This window comes from Babylonia areolata, chromosome 3 (genome assembly GCF_041734735.1).
Source record: "Babylonia areolata isolate BAREFJ2019XMU chromosome 3, ASM4173473v1, whole genome shotgun sequence".
Classification (NCBI taxonomy): Eukaryota; Metazoa; Mollusca; class Gastropoda; order Neogastropoda; family Buccinidae; genus Babylonia; species Babylonia areolata.
This window is the reverse complement of record NC_134878.1, coordinates 17713264-17730763: the sequence shown is the minus strand read 5'-3', so window position 1 is coordinate 17730763 and position 17500 is coordinate 17713264. Positions and strand designations below refer to the sequence as shown.

The following is a 17500-nucleotide window of genomic DNA, read 5'->3' as shown; positions in this document are numbered from 1 at the left end:
TGACTTGGGAAACCTGGCGGGAAATGGTGCCTGCAGCGATGTCTTTCTTGTAATTCTCATTGAGGGAGATGAGCAGACCCCTCTGAGAAGAACGCCTATGGCGAGACCTATCCCAATAATATTTGAGACACCGAACAGGACAGGTGCCTATCCTCATCATCTTGGGCAAGGATATCAGACAAAGGTCTGACCCTCGGAGAGGGGGAAGGAACCTCAGGGTCTTGGTTCTTAGCCAGAAACTCTGGAAGGAAACGAATAGTGATGGAACCATCTCTGTGGAAGGCCAGATCTTGTGGCATTTCACTAAGCCCGTGCAGCTCACTTCTACGACTGCCTGTGGCCAGCCACAGAAGGAAAGTGGTCTTGAGGGTGAGGATGTCAACAGGAATAGTCCCCAATGGTAGGAAGGGCTGTTTTCGAATGAAATCCAGCACCAGGAACAAGTCCCAGAGGGGCACTCTTCTGGGGTCTCTAGCTTCCTTCAGAGGGGCACCCCTAGCCACCTCTCTGAGCAGGCAATCCACTTCAAAGGCGGAACCACCTAGCTGTTTGCATTGTGGTACAGAAGGCAGACCTGTACCCTCGCACAGAACTAGCAGACAGGATGAACCGAGGAGCAGAGAGCCAGAAAGTTGGCCAGCTGCATGCTCGTAAGGTTCGTAGGGGTAATGCCCTGAGCTGTACACCACCGCAACCATATCTTCCAGCGAAAGTCATACAAAGTCTCCATTCCCTGCCTCCTTGCTCTGGTGACTATGGAGAGGAGGTCAGAGGAGGCAGACCCTGGGTCAGCACAGCCGACACAGAGGCCGACCGAGGGGTCGAGGACTTCAATGGTGATGCTGACAGTTCCGACCGCACAGCAGCCATGCGTGCTGGTGGAGCAGTTGAGGATTGGAATGCGGAGTGCCCGAGTGAGGCTGCCTCAGCAGATGAGATTTGGTTTCAAGTTCCAGGGGTGGGAACATGTGTCAGGGACTGAAGGTCCGGAAACCAGGTCTGGGCTGGCCATTTCGGCGCAATGAGGATCGGCTGCGGGTGTTCCAATCTGTCTTTCCGTATCACCTTGGACAGAATTGGAAAGGGAGGAAACGCGGAGGCAATCAGACTGCTCCAATCTAGAGAGAGAGCATCCACTGCCCACGCTTCTGGGTCGGCAACCGAAGACACGGAAGTGGGAAGTCTCTTGTTGAACAAGGTCCACCATCGGCCGAAACCACTGTTCCCACACCCCCTGAAGGCTGTCCTTGTCCAGGGTACACTCTGTGCGCATGACACTCTTGGGCCTGCTAAGAGCATCTGCCAAGAAGTTGGTTTTTCCTGCTCAGTGTCTCGCTGAAAGTGCAATGCCCTTGCTGTGGCACCAAACGGAGGAGAGCCTCAGTCCGCATTGAGAGGTCTGCCGAGTGCGCTCCCCCCATTTGTTCACATAACATGCGACCGTCGTCTTGTCCGTGAACAAGCGGATGGTCTTGCCAGTGGCCTCCCCCATGAAGTGCAGGAGAGTCCTGCGAACTGCCTCCAGTTCCAGAACATTGATGTGGCATAGGCGCTCCTCCGGGGACCAAGTCCCTGCTGCATAGAGTGAGTCCATGTGGGCTCCCCAGCCCAGGGAGGAGGCGTCTGTGAAGAGTGCCACCTGAAGAGTAGGTGGGGCTAAGGGCACCCCCTGTGTCCAAAGGGGGTGATTAACCACTCTGATGTCACCTCGAGGAACCACTCGCCCAGACATATCTGGGTATCCCATGGCTGAGTGCTCTGGGACTGGCGTAACCTCAGTACCCTCTGGAGAGGGCGCTTGAGAACCCTGTCCAGGGGAATGAGAGGTGCCGTGGACTCCATCATGACCAAGAGGGAAGAAAGTGTCTGCGCTGTATCTTGGGAGGAGTGGCGCCAGTGGCTGAGGAGGCCTGCCAGACGGTACCAGTGATCTGGCGCCAGAGAGACTATCATAGACCGCATGTCGAATCTCATCCCTAAGAAGTCGAAGGACTGACATGGGGACAGATCGCATATCTGCTGGTCCATGAGGAAGCCCAGTTGGGAGCAAAGGTCTAGAAGTCTGGCCGTATGACTCAGGCACCGGGCCTGCGACTGGGCCAGGATAAGCAAGTCGTCCAGGTACACACAGAGACAAATGGATTCCGAGCGGACGATGGACACCAATTCCCGCACCACCTTGGTAGACAGGAAAGGGGCAAGGGACAGACCAAATGGGAGGGCCGGGAACTGGATCCCCTTGTCCCTCCACACGAACCTCAGGTACCGACGGGATGCCGAATGGATGAGTATATGAAAATAAGCATCTTCCAGATCGATAGAGGTAGGCCAATCACCTTGTTGGATGGTCTCCCGAATCTGTGCCTGTGTGTCCATCTTGAGTTTGATTTTGGGGAGGAATTTGTTGAGGGGGGACAAGTCCAAAACTGGTCTCCACCCTCCCGAGACCTTTGGAATCACCAACAACCAGCCGTAAAAACCGGGGCCCGGGTCCGAGAGTTGAGATATAGCCCCATGAGGAGTGGGTGCGATATCTCTTTTTCTAGGACGTTCTCCTGCTCCGTTGAGCTGGGCACCTAAGGAGGAAGAGTGGATCTTTAGAGGGGGGAGATCCTCCACCCAAGACAGCATGTACCCCGACTCTAGCACCGACATAATCCCGTCGTTGAGTCCCAGAGCACACCACTGATGTGCATGCCGGGACAAGTTTCCTACTTGGAGGGGCTGAACGACTGGCGGTGCTGAATCGGGGCCCAGTCATTGGGGGTGCTGCCTTCTGGCCTTGGGCATGGCCGGTCGGCTTGGACAGACCTAAGGTGGTTTATTCCTCTGCCACTGATTCGGCACACGCTGCCTTGACAGGCGGCGTGGTATATGGAGGGGCCCTGGTGGCCAGTCTCTTCAATGGCATAGAACCCTGGAGCCCATGAGAGGTGTGGGCCAAATATGAGGCCACCTCCCTGTTTGTCTCTGCCCTGTGGCTGACAAAATGGAGCGGGAACTGGCCGAAGAGGGAGTGCTGCTGTGCTGGGATGGACCGCAGGGCAGCCCTCTCCTCCACAGGAATGTTAGAGAGGCTGAAAATGGCATCACGCCGCGCTAGCACAGTATTGAAGTGAAGGCTGGTAGCTGTGTCTGCAGCTGCCGTGAGACCAGATGCTACCCTATTGCCAAAAGCGTGTAACCTCTGGTCGGTGAAGAGGCCCGGCGGGACAGAGGAAGGAGACCCCTTGTCCTGATTAACTGGACACTGTTCGCACAGGTCATTGGCCCTGTGAAGGAACGTGTCGAAGGTGTACGCCGTGGAAACCTCGAGGGGGCAGCGGCGGGCCAATTTGTCCCACTCTGCTAACGTTTTAAAGGATAGGTTAGCTGAAGTGGGGAAGGTGGTGCGCTGTGAGACCAACATCCTGTCCTGTGCGGAGGGCTCTGCTCCGCTGTAGGCAGGGTGGTCCTGCGTGTACCAGGACCACAACCCTCCCTTGTAGGAATCTTTAAGAAACTTTCCCGGGGAAAAGGCGCCCGGGGCAGAGAGGGACTCCCTGCCTAGAGGAGGGATGGAAGCAGCACCCCTGACAGTGCGGGCTGACTTAATAAGCCATACCTGCACCATTTCTGGCACTCTGAGTTGCCTTGTGGTTCTGGAGTTAGAGTCACATGGCGTAAGGAGGGTCAAAGGTAACAAAGTAGCCTGAGGGACTGCTTCGGCATACGTGGCCCTATTGGGGAGGGTCAGTTCGAGCTCGGCAAAGTCCGGGTTTGGTTCAGGCTGGTCCCTAGGGAGGCAAGGGCTCAATCTGTCCCCCCTGGGATGTGGGCGAAGAGTGCTCATCTGCTTGTTCGTCCTCATCCGAAGACAGGGGCTCCCACTCTTGTTCGCAGTCCATCCCCTGCTGGGTGCCATCCCAAGTGGATGTACCCACTGGGGCGTCCTGTGAGCTGTGGTCAGCCCATCGGGATGAGCTGGGACGATCCCGAGCCGGGACCATGGCCGCCACTGTTATGTCCTTGACACCTGAAGCGGGTGGGGAGCGTGTGGACCGTAGGTCCAACCATGCTTGGGATGGTGGGTGCCACACCTTTTCAGAGAGGGCGTCCCTGGATGCAAGAGTGACCCACGAGTGCTGTGTGGGGACAAACACCCACTCATCTCACTGTAGGACCGAGGGCTGGGCAGGTGGGGACTGCCGGCTCCGCCGGGCCGAGTAGGGCCCCTGAGCAGCCGTCGGTCCTGACAAGGAGGCCGTTGTGACCGTGGTGGTCACCTGTGGGTTGACAGAGGCCCGATTTGTGGACAGAGTGGCAATATTGGTCGAGGAACTCGACCTGACCGACAAGAAGTCGATCCCACTTGTCGGGGCTGTGTGTGTCACCCTGTGAGATGTGCTGGGTTGGGTCCGGTGGGGAGCGGACAAGGGGCTGGCCCTTGGTGCTCCCAGCAACCCAGTGTGCATCCTAGATGCGCCCCAGTACGGGTAGAATGGGTAGAGTGGGCACCAGCCATACTGTGACCCAAACCCCAAGGGTCACTGGTGCATTGACCTCCATGAAGGGAACAACCTGGCCAAGTCGGAGGGAGGTCAGGTCCGACTTGGGTGTCAGTCCCGCCCGAAGACGAGCGGGCTGACTGCCCGGAACCGCCTGACACGCACGGGCCTCCCCCAGCAGGGGAGACCGGCCGGATAGCGGGAAGACCTGCAGAGCAGGTTGCCACGCGCCCCGAATCCCCTCCCGTGGGGAGACTGGGGTGGCTTGGCCCGGGGTGGGCAAAGTAGAGATCCCCCCCCGGAACCAAATTTTTCTCCCCCCCCAAAAGGAGGTGGGGGAGGGGGGTCGACAGAGAAGGGAGGAGGGGGAACAACAATGGGGCACGTGAGGGCCGTCTCCGAGTGGGGACCCGGGTAATGGCCGGGCGCGGCCTCCCCTCGGGAGTCCGCGCCTAGCTGCGAGTCCCCACAGCACGGAGATGACTTGCCATTCCCCCCTCTCCCTGCCTCGCGCTGGGACACCTCGGGAGGCGACGCTCGTACCTCTTTCCCCCCGGTCCCCTTCATGACCGTTTTACTGGTACGAACGTCGCCTCCGCGATCAGCGTCTAACGACGCATCGCCGCGGTCCGTATCGGGAGGAATCATGAGCTCCGGGCCTGGGAGAGTCTCTTACCGAGTCTCAATCCCAGCATCATGATTCCCTGCCTTCGTGGTATGGCACACGAGGCATGGAACCCGCGCTTAGGCACCCAGCGAAAATCCGACCCCCAACAGAGAAAGGAAAGACAGGATCGACTTAGAGGCAGAAAAAATCGAACGAATCGAGGGTGCCGAGTCGAATCGAGTACACAGAATGTAAGAATACAATAAACACAAGCCGCATGCAACAAAATAAGGCCAAAAGGATACGCTGAACAGCCGAAAAAAGCGTAAGACGAGACAGAGCGTAAACCTGACAAGATGGCGTGGAGAGCCTTGGCCAAAGGAATGATTAAGCGCTTATAGTTTTTAGAGGCGTTTGATTGGCTGAGAGCGGTGGGCCCATCTTTTCACTGTTAGCCGCGCGAAATTTGGCCAAGCAGAGCAAACCAATAGGCCTAGTTTGCATCAGTTTGACATGGTACAGTATATGACACCAAATTGCTATTTTGGTTTCCTCCCTTCCATCGAAATGGGTGTGGAGGAGTGGGCGGAGGGAGCGCCGAGCTCTCAATCAGAAAATTGTGGGTTCGATTCCTGGACGTCCCCGAATGTGAAAAATGGTACAAATGCTCTTATGCATATGCACATCTTGAAAAGTTTGTGAGTAAAAGGAGAAAAAGAGTCCGGGGAGACAGACATAGCCGGGAAAGACCGAGACAGGGACACAGACTCGGAAGGCAGGGACAGGGAAAACAGTGAGAGAAAGAGACAGAGACATGGCCTCGGAGACAATACAAGGATACGGTGAAACGGAGACAACTGAGGAAGTCGTACAGAGACTGACTGACGACCACAGGGAAACACTGACGCCGGGAGACAACTGACTTGAGGAAGTCGTACACAGACTGACTGACAAACACAGGGAAACACTGACGGAGACAAGAGGGATTAAGACAGGGGATACGGACAAAGAGAACGTCGTGAGACAGACACGGTGGATACTGACGTGGAAACGAGACAGTGGCAGACTGAGACAGGCAAACGGAGGAACTGAAGACAAGAGGGGCTGAGCCGGAAAGAGAAAGATAACTGTGGAGACTGATATCAAAAAGAAGAGAAAGATGCACAGACTTCTGGGGCCCGTGGAGACAAGGATGGAGAAGCTGAGAAAGCGAGACGCCGGACCCATATACATGAGTAAACAGAAGGGGAACTAAGATGGGGATGACGAAGAAAGTGAACAGGAGACAGAAACAGTGGACTGATACCAGGCTGACATAAAGACAGGGAGGAGGGACAGATATACGAGGCCTGCAGAGACAGGAGGAGTCTCGGTGACAAAGCGAGATACAGAGTTGGGAGACACAAGAACCTATATGGTGAACGTTCTTTCTTCTTTGCTGCTCCCCACATCTGGAACAACCTTCCTCATCATATCCGTGCATCTGATTCTATTTCTGCTTTTCGCTCATCACAAAAAACTCATCTTTTTTAAAACCTAGCTGTAAGCGCTCTCAGCTTCCTTGTTCTCCAACACCACCCATGTCAGCTCACTTTGGATGAATGTAAAGTGGGAGGGGGAGAGTGTGAGTGAGGGAGAAGGGGGAGGGTTTCTTGTGAATGTTTTATCAGTGTAACTTGTAGTATTTTTCTTTCATGTGTTATAGTGTGCCAGCAGTGTCACCCCCCACCACCCACACTCTTTCCCCCTTCCCTCCCCATCCCTTTGCCCTCCCTCCCCTTCCTTCTTAGCTCCCTTCCCGCTCCGTCCAAAGTCCAGTCTTTGAGGTCGCGCCGACACCGCGCCACCCTCCCTCCTTCCACCCTTCCGCACCCCTACTCCCTAGTCGGCCCTCTTTGGTCAGCGACGCCGCGTCATCACCCCAGCTGTAGGAACACGTGCAGTTATGTGATGTCTGCCACAATCCCTGTGCTGAAACAGACGAGTGTCGGAACGTCCCGTGTGGCGGCCTTTCTTTCAAGTCGTTCCCGACCTCCCCTTTCACACTCATGGCTCAGCTAGATGGCGGGACTTCGGAACGTAAGCTAGGAAGAATTTATGCTAATGTGAACTTTGATCAGGCCCGCTAACATGCCGAGAGCTGTATTGTCCTGTCTCCCCAATCTCTTTGTGACGTAAACGGGTGAACTTGTCACAGAATGTTATAGAAACAAGTGGGTTGAATTGTAGCGAATCATAGTCCAGGACAGATACAAAAATGGTCAAAATGTCTGCAACAAAACCGTTCTTTTCACGAGAAAATGGAATAAATCATACTGATCACGCTGATATAAACTTGACCGCTGTAGGTGGGCGGGAACATAATTAGATTTTAGTTTTTAATAATTATTTGTCACACTTCTAGCCATGAGAGAGCGCCTTACAAAGATCCGCAAGGCAAAGAGCAAGCCAGGGTTACGCAAGCGCGGTATAAGGGGTCGCCAGAGGAAAGCGTTTAGCGCGGTGCTGTCCTATACCTCTGTTAGTAGGTCACTGCGCTGATGACAGATACCATACAGAAAATAAGAGAACTCTTTGGGGTCAAAAGGAAACAAACATTTTTAATTTCGTCTATTATATATACTAAATTGGTAGAAAACGCAAATTTACTTTTATGAATGTTTTACATTTTCTTACCAGTCCTGACATTTCATAAAGAATGAAATCGGTATTATACCCACTGCAAAGGTGAATTTACGAAGGCAGCACGAGATCATTTACTTCGCAGGAACAATCATGTTGACATTTTATGCAATGCACAACTTGGAAATACTTCATGCTCTGCTTATGAACGTGTAGTATATGAATATATCAATACCTGTTAACCAGGTTTGTTTCAATGAACATTGAGCACTGTCCAGACAATTTATTCAGAAAGCATGGAAGGCAGATGATGGCAAAATCGACCAACACCATGTCTTGATGTAAAAAGAACGGTATGGAATATATATTTTTCTTTGGAAATGAAGCGGTATTTGCAAATGTAACTCACGAACCCTGGCGCAGTAGACACGTCAGTTTAGCGTGGGAAAGAAAATGTATCTGGCTGGAGTATGAAGGTGGCAAAATGAAGTGCATCAGATAGTCATGAAGAGCAAAGACTGCCTGGAAAATGAAAATGGGTCAGTCTCCAGAACTTTGTTGGAAATGGGGGTCTCTCAGTCTGATTCAGTATAAACATGTGTTTACAATGATTATTCAAATGTTTCACTGACATTGCAATTCATTAGAGAAATGTCTGCAACAATTTTGTGAGAATATTGTTTGTTCTTGTGTCTTAAATGTGTTGAAAATTATTAAAAACATCCAAAATTTCGGCGCCATTTTGTGACATGCCAATGTGTCTAAACATGAAGTGGTCAAAAAACAATTAAGTACAAACCTGATTAAAATCCAGTACAACAACAACAATAACAACAACAAACAACAACTAAAAATAAGGAATTTTATTATCTGTGTAAAGCAGAACCAAAGAACATGTGTTCCGTGTCCGAATATGTCCGAATGTGACACCCGACTTCATCTCAAGCACTACTAAATGTGAAATGCTTCAAACTTAATTAATTTTAAGGAATTCATTCACAGGTTTTTCAGAACTTGTGTGATGTAAAATGTGGCTGTTCTAATCAAATTTTGCAAAACAATAAGCATGTAGGAACTGACATTTTTCGGATACAACAAATTTTTTCGTTCCACATTTCGTCTGTCTTGTGAACTGATAAAGTACATCATTTCGTGATAAAACTTCACCAGACAGCAAAAGCCAAAATCAAGGTAATTTAAGGGGGTGATTTTCTACTTTGAACTTTGTTGTTTGGAACTTTTGATGCAACAAGTCTTCAACTGAAAACAGTCTTACTGAACTACATGCGTTGACTTGGTTCGAAATCTTACGCCAGTATCCATATATTACCGCATCTCGCCATGTGTCATAAACAGTGATTGTGTCTAAACTTAATCGGATCAGAGATAAATGTACAAACAAACCATAACAACGACGAAATTAAAATACACAGTTTTATTGTTTTTGTTTTGTTTTGTTTTTTTTAATATAGCAACCACGGGGTGCGAATGGACATATCGGAGATTTCCGTGTAACATTTGTACATCTCACACGCTGTCGGAAACAACACATTCTCTGAATCTGTGTTCAAACACACACGATTGAAGGGTGTTTGTCAAACCGACTTACGCTTTCCCGCGATGAATCCGCATGATTTATGTGGAAACAGTTCTAATTTTGTTTACATGTATATTTTTATTGGGTCGTTTACATGCACAGAAGTAACAGAAAAGCGGAACTGAAAATTAATATGCGACGTCGATTGCATTTCAAAATGAGTGTATGTGCTGCAGAAGGTAGATGTGTTGACCACCTGTTGCAAGTAAAGAACGTGTAGTGTATTCATGAATGTGCTTGCCTTTGAATGAATAAAAATACGTCAAGAGGAACGGGTTATTTACGTCTGTCACGCGGGGTTTTTTTGCGTAATATTTCAAACTTAATGTACCATTTTTACTGATGATCAATGTTTTATTATCACAACGAATGGATATAGATCAGTAATGGTTTTATGTTATGTTGATAACTTAGTTGTGTTGGGAAACTATGTTTTATGTCAGTGGACAGCTGGTTTAAGTTGATCTTGTGGCTTGTGGAAAGAAACGGGGTTAATGTGTGAAAGCTACCCACTGAGGGAAGTACTGGCCTAATCTTTTGAGCCCCCCCCCCCCCCCCCCCTTCTATTTGGTTACAGATATCTTGTTCTGTATTTTTGATGTATTACTTACTTGTTTTGTATAGTAGGTGGTGTTGGTTCAGTGTGAACTGAACAGATCTACAGGCTAACACAATGTCAGTGTGTGTTGAGGGTTTTTCATGTGTGTGTGTGTGCACATGGGGGTAACAGCAAGTGTTGTGGAACACATGTTTGATTTGTTGGTAGTTGTGGTAACATGTGTAGGAGTTGTGCTGTGTGTCAGTGGTTTACTTTGTTCAGACAAAGTGGGAAGGAACACTGTAATGTGATTAATGAGTTGGCAAACTATGAGAGCATTGAGGGTCAGTGCTATGTTGTTGCACATTGCTGTTTACCAGAGATATGTTGGAAGTAATAATTTCCTTACATGAACTTGTGTCGGTGGTATACCTTGTGAAGACAGAGGATATTTGTTTTCTTATGGTAACACACAGTTTAACTGAATGATGGGTAACATGTGTTGAACACAGGGGTGTATTGGTCAGTGATATGTTTTGTGAACAGTATGGTATGTCACTGTTGGTGGCAGGTAAGCTTGATGAAGCTTGTTTTACCTCACCTAGACTTATGTGTGAGAGGAGTGCATACTGGTGAACATGTGAAGAAAGGTGCTGAGAGTGTATAGGCCTTTCATGTCAGTGATGTCAGAATATTTTGACATTTTACCTGACCTGGGTTTTGGTTGTGTGTTTGTGTTCCAGGTGTGCTGCTTTAGGTGTAGGGTGAACGTTTTACTGTGTGCTGCTTGTAGTTGTAGGTGCTGCTTGTAGGTGTTGCTTGTAGGTGCTGCTTGTAGGAAGTACTTGAAGTAGGCAGTGTGTGCTGCCTTAGTGTGTGTTGCTTTTGCTAAGTAGGGTGAACTGCTTAGTGTGTGTGCTGATTTCCCATATATATTGTAAAAGTAAACACTCTATAAAAACCACTCCATGTGGCCCTGCTATTGATGTGAGGAGAGAGTGAGTGAGTGCATCATTAGTTGATCCCATATCCCCTTGTCTGCTCCTCTCTCTTGGAATAGAATCGAACCACAACACTTTCTAGAAAACAGCTTTTTACACATGTAAAGCGCCCTGAGCTCTTATTGAGAAAGGGCGCTATATAAATGCACATTATCATCATTATTATTACTATTATTATTATTATTATTAAAGAGATGGAGGCCAATACAGAGAACGGGAGACGGAGAAAGAATTGAAAAACAGGGTACATTGTGATGACAGCAGGGAAACTAAAGACACAGCCACAAGGGAATAAAGAGGGGGAGATACTGTGTCACTGAAAGTACGTCATACCACAAGAATAAGTTATAACAACTTATAGCTTCATTGTGTGTGTGTGTGTGTGTGTGTGTGTGTGTGTGTGCGTGCGTGCGTGCGTGCGTGTGTGTGTGTGTGTGTGTGTGTGTGTGTGTGTGTGTGAGATTCGCCATTCATGTAACGGACTCTTTTGTCATTACCACATGTCCATTGATAAATTTATATCATACTTCCCTTCTTCCCACTGCAAGTTATAAGTTATAACAGTATGCACTTCAGCTGACTTTTTCCCCCCAAGTTTACATAAAGCAGATAAGAAAGAACAGACATGCTTGTCCAGTAATACTATGTGCTAAAGACTAATTTAATAATTCTAATATATTAGAAAATTTTCCTAATAAGGCCCATGAAATCATAAGTATAATCATTACAGACACACGCATATATATATATATATATATGTGTGTGTGTGTGTGTGTGTGTGTGTGTGTGTGTGTGTGCAATAATTATACTTGTGATTACATGGGTCTTATTAGGGAAAAAAATCAAAACATACACACAGATTGGTCTATTTGATAAATAATGTGATTTCAAAAATATCACACAAATGCATCATACCCGGCTGTATCAAATCTATAAAACAAACTGAAAACTTTTACACACACACGCATGCAAGCACCCTCCACCCCACATGACCCCCTCAACACACACCCACATCCATCCCCCTACACATAAATACATCTATACAACCCCACCCCTACACACAACTTAAACTCATCCACACACCCACACTACGCAGGCATGCATGGAGTGAAGAGTGGCAAAAAAAGAAAAAAAGAAAAAGAAAAAAGGATACTTATATAGCACACTAGCACACTATCCAGAAATCTGCTCTAGTTGCTTTACAAAAACGCTTTTGTTAACATAAAACATTATATCCATGTTACATACACACACCAAAATGTGAACACACACGCACACACACACACACACACACACACACACACACACACACACACACACACACACGCACACACACGCTGCATATATACATTTTAACATACATGTGTATCTAACAGCTACCCTAAGACATACGCACACATAGGCAGGTACAAACTTACATAAACACACGCACACACAGTACACATTCATATACATGCATGTAGTTATGTACACATACATATGTATACACACATAGTCAAGCACAGCTGACGCAAAAGGAAGTGGACCTGCCACAATTGAACTTATTGCTGAGGGAAAAGGTGAGTTTTGAGACGAGATTTAAAAGATGCGAGGGAATCAGAATGACGGAGGTTATCAGGGAGCTTGTTCCACGTCTTTGGCGATTGAAAAGAAAACGATCTGTGTCCATAGGTTTACTTCTGACGTGAGGTACCCTGAGAAGTCGAGTATCAGAGGAAGAACGGAGCTGGCGGGACGGGGTATGGATATGGATGAGTTCAGAAAGATACTTGGGGCCAGATCCGTTGACTGCAGAAAAGGTCAGAGTGGATAGCCTATAGTCTATTCGATCAGAAACAGGCAACCAGTGGAGAGACTGAAGGAGAGGAGAAACATGGTCAAATTTAGAAGCTCTGCAAATGAGTCTGGCAGCGTTATTCTAAATTCGTTGGAGTCTGTCTAACAGAAATTTGGGAAGGCCGGCCAAAATAAATAAATAATATAATAAAAGAAAGAAAAAAAAGATAGAAAAAATATTTAAAAAAAAAAAAAAAAAAATTGCGTGGCCCACATGGGGGTCGAACCCACGACCTCCGCGTTATCAGCACGGCGCTCTAACCAACTGAGCTAATGGGCCCCACTGTCACCATTCACTGTGAACATGAACACACATCTCATGGCGTGACACAGCCACTGTGTGTGTGTGTGTGTGTGCAATAATTATACTTGTGATTACATGGGTCTTATTAGGAAAAAAAAATCAAAACATACACACAGATTGGTCTATTTGATAAATAATGTGATTTCAAAAATATCACACAAATGCATCATACCCGGCTGTATCAAATCTATAAAAACAAACTGAAAACTTTTACACACACACGCATGCAAGCACCCCCCACCCCCCATGACCCCCTCTACACACACCCATATCCATCCCTCTACACATACATACATCTATACAACCCCACCCCTACACACAACTTAAACTAATCCACACACCCACACTACGCAGGCATGCATGGAGTGAAGAGTGGCAAATAAATAAATAAATAAATAAATAAATAATAAAGAAAGAAAAAAAAGATAGAAAAAGATACATATATTTAAAAAAAAAAAAAAAAAAAAAAAATTTGCGTGGCCCACATGGGGGTCGAACCCACGACCTCCGCGTTATCAGCACGGCGCTCTAACCAACTGAGCTAATGGGCCCCACTGTCACCATCCACTGTGAACATGAACACATCTCATGGCGTGACACAGCCACTGTGTCTTCCTGTAACAGAATGTCTTGTTGATGACCGCGAACCACTGCCCTGCGAGTCTCTTCATGGATGACATCCCCAATGCATGGGGCAGGGAAAAGACCTTGTTGGTTAGAAACGAAAATTAGAGTAATTTGCCCTTGTTTAAGCCGGAAAGAGAATTCGTGGGAGTCTCTAAAAGCGAAAGTTGCGAGTTCGTCGATTGTACTTACCTAAATGCGTCACAATGGGTCTGGGGAAAACGGGAAGAAAGAAGTACTGTGTGCGCTGTTCGAACTTCAAAGGAAAAAAAGGTGACATCGCAACGAATACCAGCCACGAACCGATTGCATAGAGCGTGGCGAGCTCAGAATCACTTCGTGAACTGAAAAGGACCGCACCCTCAGTGGCGATGATATTCCCTCACTTTTTACGAACAAGGTCTTCAAAACAAGCACGGTATGTGACATTTTCAATCGAATATTCATTTTTTTTTATGTTTCAAAATATATTTGTTTCAATTCAACAGCCAAGCCTAAGAATGTTTTGGGTCTGATTTCTCAAACAGGGATAATTATACTGTCCTTATTTCTCACACACTTACCTGCCTAATGTTTGAATCCAAAAGCACAATTTAACCATTAAAACGGAAAATTACAGTACACCAGCTGGCCTGTTTTTTCAACTTCCAGTCACCAATGTTGTATAATTCAACTGGAGTTTTTGTGTGTATTTGTTTATTTGTTTATTTCTTGGTCACATTCTTAGCTGTGATATTTATTCAGCACAGATATATGCATCTCTGACACATAGTACAAAACTGACTAGTGTACCCCTGAAACAAACACTACAAAGAATTTCCACTGTACAACATTTGTCAGCACATACTTCTTTCAAGTGGAAATGCTTGCACATTTTCAGAAAGTGCTGTAACAATGATACTGAGACAGTGAGATCCTTGCTACTTCCACAGGCAATGTGAATGTTTACACACACACACACACACACACACACACACACACACACACACACACACACACACACACACACATTCAAGCTATGACTATTTATTCTTTTCTTTTTTTGTCACAGCTGTCAGATGTGCAAGTCCAAGAAGACATCACTGCTACTTCTGCATCAGCAGTGGAAACAAATGCTGCTGACAGTAAATAGAGTAATTTTGCAAAATCTAACAAATTTGGAAGTGAAAATATGTAATGATCTGACAGCTTTGCTTCCCCCTTTACACCAATTTGACACTGATGACACAGTGAAAGATGACTTATTAGGGCCTTGAAGACTGTTTTGTCATAAAATTTAGACTGAAGGAGGGTTACAGTAGTGGGTGTCAATTTGTAGAGTGTGTGTGTGTGTGTGTGTGTGTGTGTGTGTGTGTGTGTGTGTGTGTGTGTGTGTTAGTTGAGAGTGGATTGATTCAGGAGGATCATTGGTATTGACAAATTGTGTAAGACAGTCAGATTATCATCTGTGTATGAAGATCTTTTTAAAGCTTTCTTCTTGGGAATTGTGGAGTTTGAATGCTCCTGATATTTGTTTTCATACTGATGTGAACAAATATTGCAACTGTTTATATACTCTTTATATTTATCTGATATAATGTTGATTTATATGCATTATATACATCACTTATATACAAGAGATAATTTGATTTCAATAGCCAAAGCTTATACCCACTGCTTGCTAATGATATTGATCATATGGTGCATTTAAATAAGAGTTCAGAAACTGTAGCTGTGATTTTTCTTATTTTTCTTCTTCTTCTTTTCTTTGAGGGAGAAAGGTGGGGGGTGGGGAGGGGTGCAGTGTGGTTCAAACCAGTTAAGATTCACTGCAGAGTTTTTGTTTTTTTCTTTCTGATCATGGAAAAAAACAAAAAAACTTTGTGAATGTAGGCATTCCACTTAAATACAGATGTATGTCACACACACACACACACACACACACACACACACATACGTACACATGCACACATGCACAACATCCAAAACTAAATGGTGCTCACATCATAAATAACTAAAATTGTTCATTGTTTAGCATTTAGATATGAATGAATGATACAAAAAAATAAAAGAAAATATCTAATCAAAGTGATTTTCTTCAAGTCTGTTTGTGTTTGACTCAGACCTGTTTACACTGCATTTTGTAAACCGTCCAAATTTGATTGTACAAATTTTACAACAAGCAATAAGCAATGCAAATGTAAATAAATGCAAATATTTACACTAAGAATTTACAGCACTACCAGTTTCTAAAAAAATGGCATCAAAGCGAAAACTGGTATGTATTAGTTAATCCTTTGGCCAGTTGTTAGATGCAATAAACTTACAGGTTTCCATAAAAGAAATACATATTCTAACCTGGTGAAAGTACAGACATATCCATTTTGGGTAAACAGGCAGCTGATTGTACCAGACTGGTGTGTCTGAATGTCTGGGAGTACTTATCAATGCATGTCACTTGTAATGATGAATGAGTGAGTACTGTGTGCACATGTACATGCATGCTACACCATAAGATGAAATCATTCTTTACTTGCAGTTAATCATCAATGCAACTGTGATGAAACACACATGAATCAGTCTTGATGATGATTATCTTTAATCAAATTCCATGCACAGCTCAAGCACTCTTCTCCCCACAATATGTATTAAAAAGTCATGTGATAGAAAAGCCAGAAAAAAATCAAATTCATTGGAACAGCAATGGCCATTTTCTCAAGTCTGAAATCTGTTTTTAGAAGGCGTGCACACACACACACACACACACACACACACACACACACACACACACTCACACACACACACACACACACACACACACACACACACACACACACACACACACACACACACACACACACACACACTCACTCACTCACTCATACTATGTAGCAACAATATGAAATGCTAGAATGTATATAGATTCTGAATGAATGGGTCACACACAAGAGCGATACTTTTTTCTTCAGTTCAGTTGTTAAAACATCTGCGGGAGGTTTATGTTGCTGTGACAGCAGAAATGTCTCTGTCTCTACAAAATCTAATTTGTCAAATATGTGTAGCCCAGAAATGAGTGTGTGGAGGAAGGGGTGGGGGGGGGGGGGGGGTGCAGGGTAATGTGTGTGTGTGTGTGTGTGTGTGTGTGTGTTGGTTGGTGCTCATGTACGTTTATGCGTATTTGATCATGCTTTCATATCTGTGAAACTGCATGTTTGTTGCATATCTAATATGCATGTGTGTGTGCATGTATGTGTGAACGTGTGTCTGCATGTTATACATTTATTTGCTTCTTTATCTCTTTTCTTCTTCTTCTTCTTTGTGTGTGTGTGTGTGTGTGTGTGTGTGTGTGTGTGCGCCCGTGAACACTTGATCGAGATTTTGCGCCTTTTTAATATTATTATTATTAGTAGTAGTATTTTCATGTATTTATCTTTTTTTAATTTTTATTTTTGTTTCATTTATTTATTTATTTTATTATTTTTAATTGATTAATTAATTATTATTATTAGTAGTAGTAGTATATTTTTTTGTTTTAATTTTTTAAATACATTATTCATTCTATTTTATTTTATTTTAAAATTTCTGTTATTTTTACTTTATTTATTATTTTTTTTATTTTTTTTTTTATTGTTATTTATTTATTTTTATGAAAAAAAATTTTGCGTGGCCCACATGGGGGTCGAACCCACGACCTCCGCGTTATCAGCACGGCGCTCTAACCAACTGAGCTAATGGGCCCCACGATCATTCTGTCAACTTTTAGTTCTGTGAAACCAAGGCAAGTTTGCACAGTTGTACCGAATACGCTATTTTTAGTTTAGTGAGTTGTGCCACACACTTGCAATGAACACACACACCACAGCCTTTTTCCATAGCGAGCGCCGCGCGCGCGCGCACGCACACAC

General features: G+C 45.6%; 3 non-coding genes across 3 annotated transcripts; all 3 read right to left on the bottom strand.

Annotated features, from left to right (window-relative positions):
- Positions 1–12894: 12894 nt before the first annotated feature.
- Trnai-gau (transfer RNA isoleucine (anticodon GAU)) lies at positions 12895–12968 on the bottom strand. The gene has a single exon. It is a non-coding gene; the product is annotated as a tRNA-Ile (tRNA).
- Positions 12969–13469: 501 nt separating this feature from the next.
- On the bottom strand, positions 13470–13543 carry Trnai-gau (transfer RNA isoleucine (anticodon GAU)). The gene has a single exon. It is a non-coding gene; the product is annotated as a tRNA-Ile (tRNA).
- A 3716-nt stretch (positions 13544–17259) lies between these two features.
- On the bottom strand, positions 17260–17333 carry Trnai-gau (transfer RNA isoleucine (anticodon GAU)). The gene has a single exon. It is a non-coding gene; the product is annotated as a tRNA-Ile (tRNA).
- Between the last annotated feature and the right edge of the window lie 167 nt (positions 17334–17500).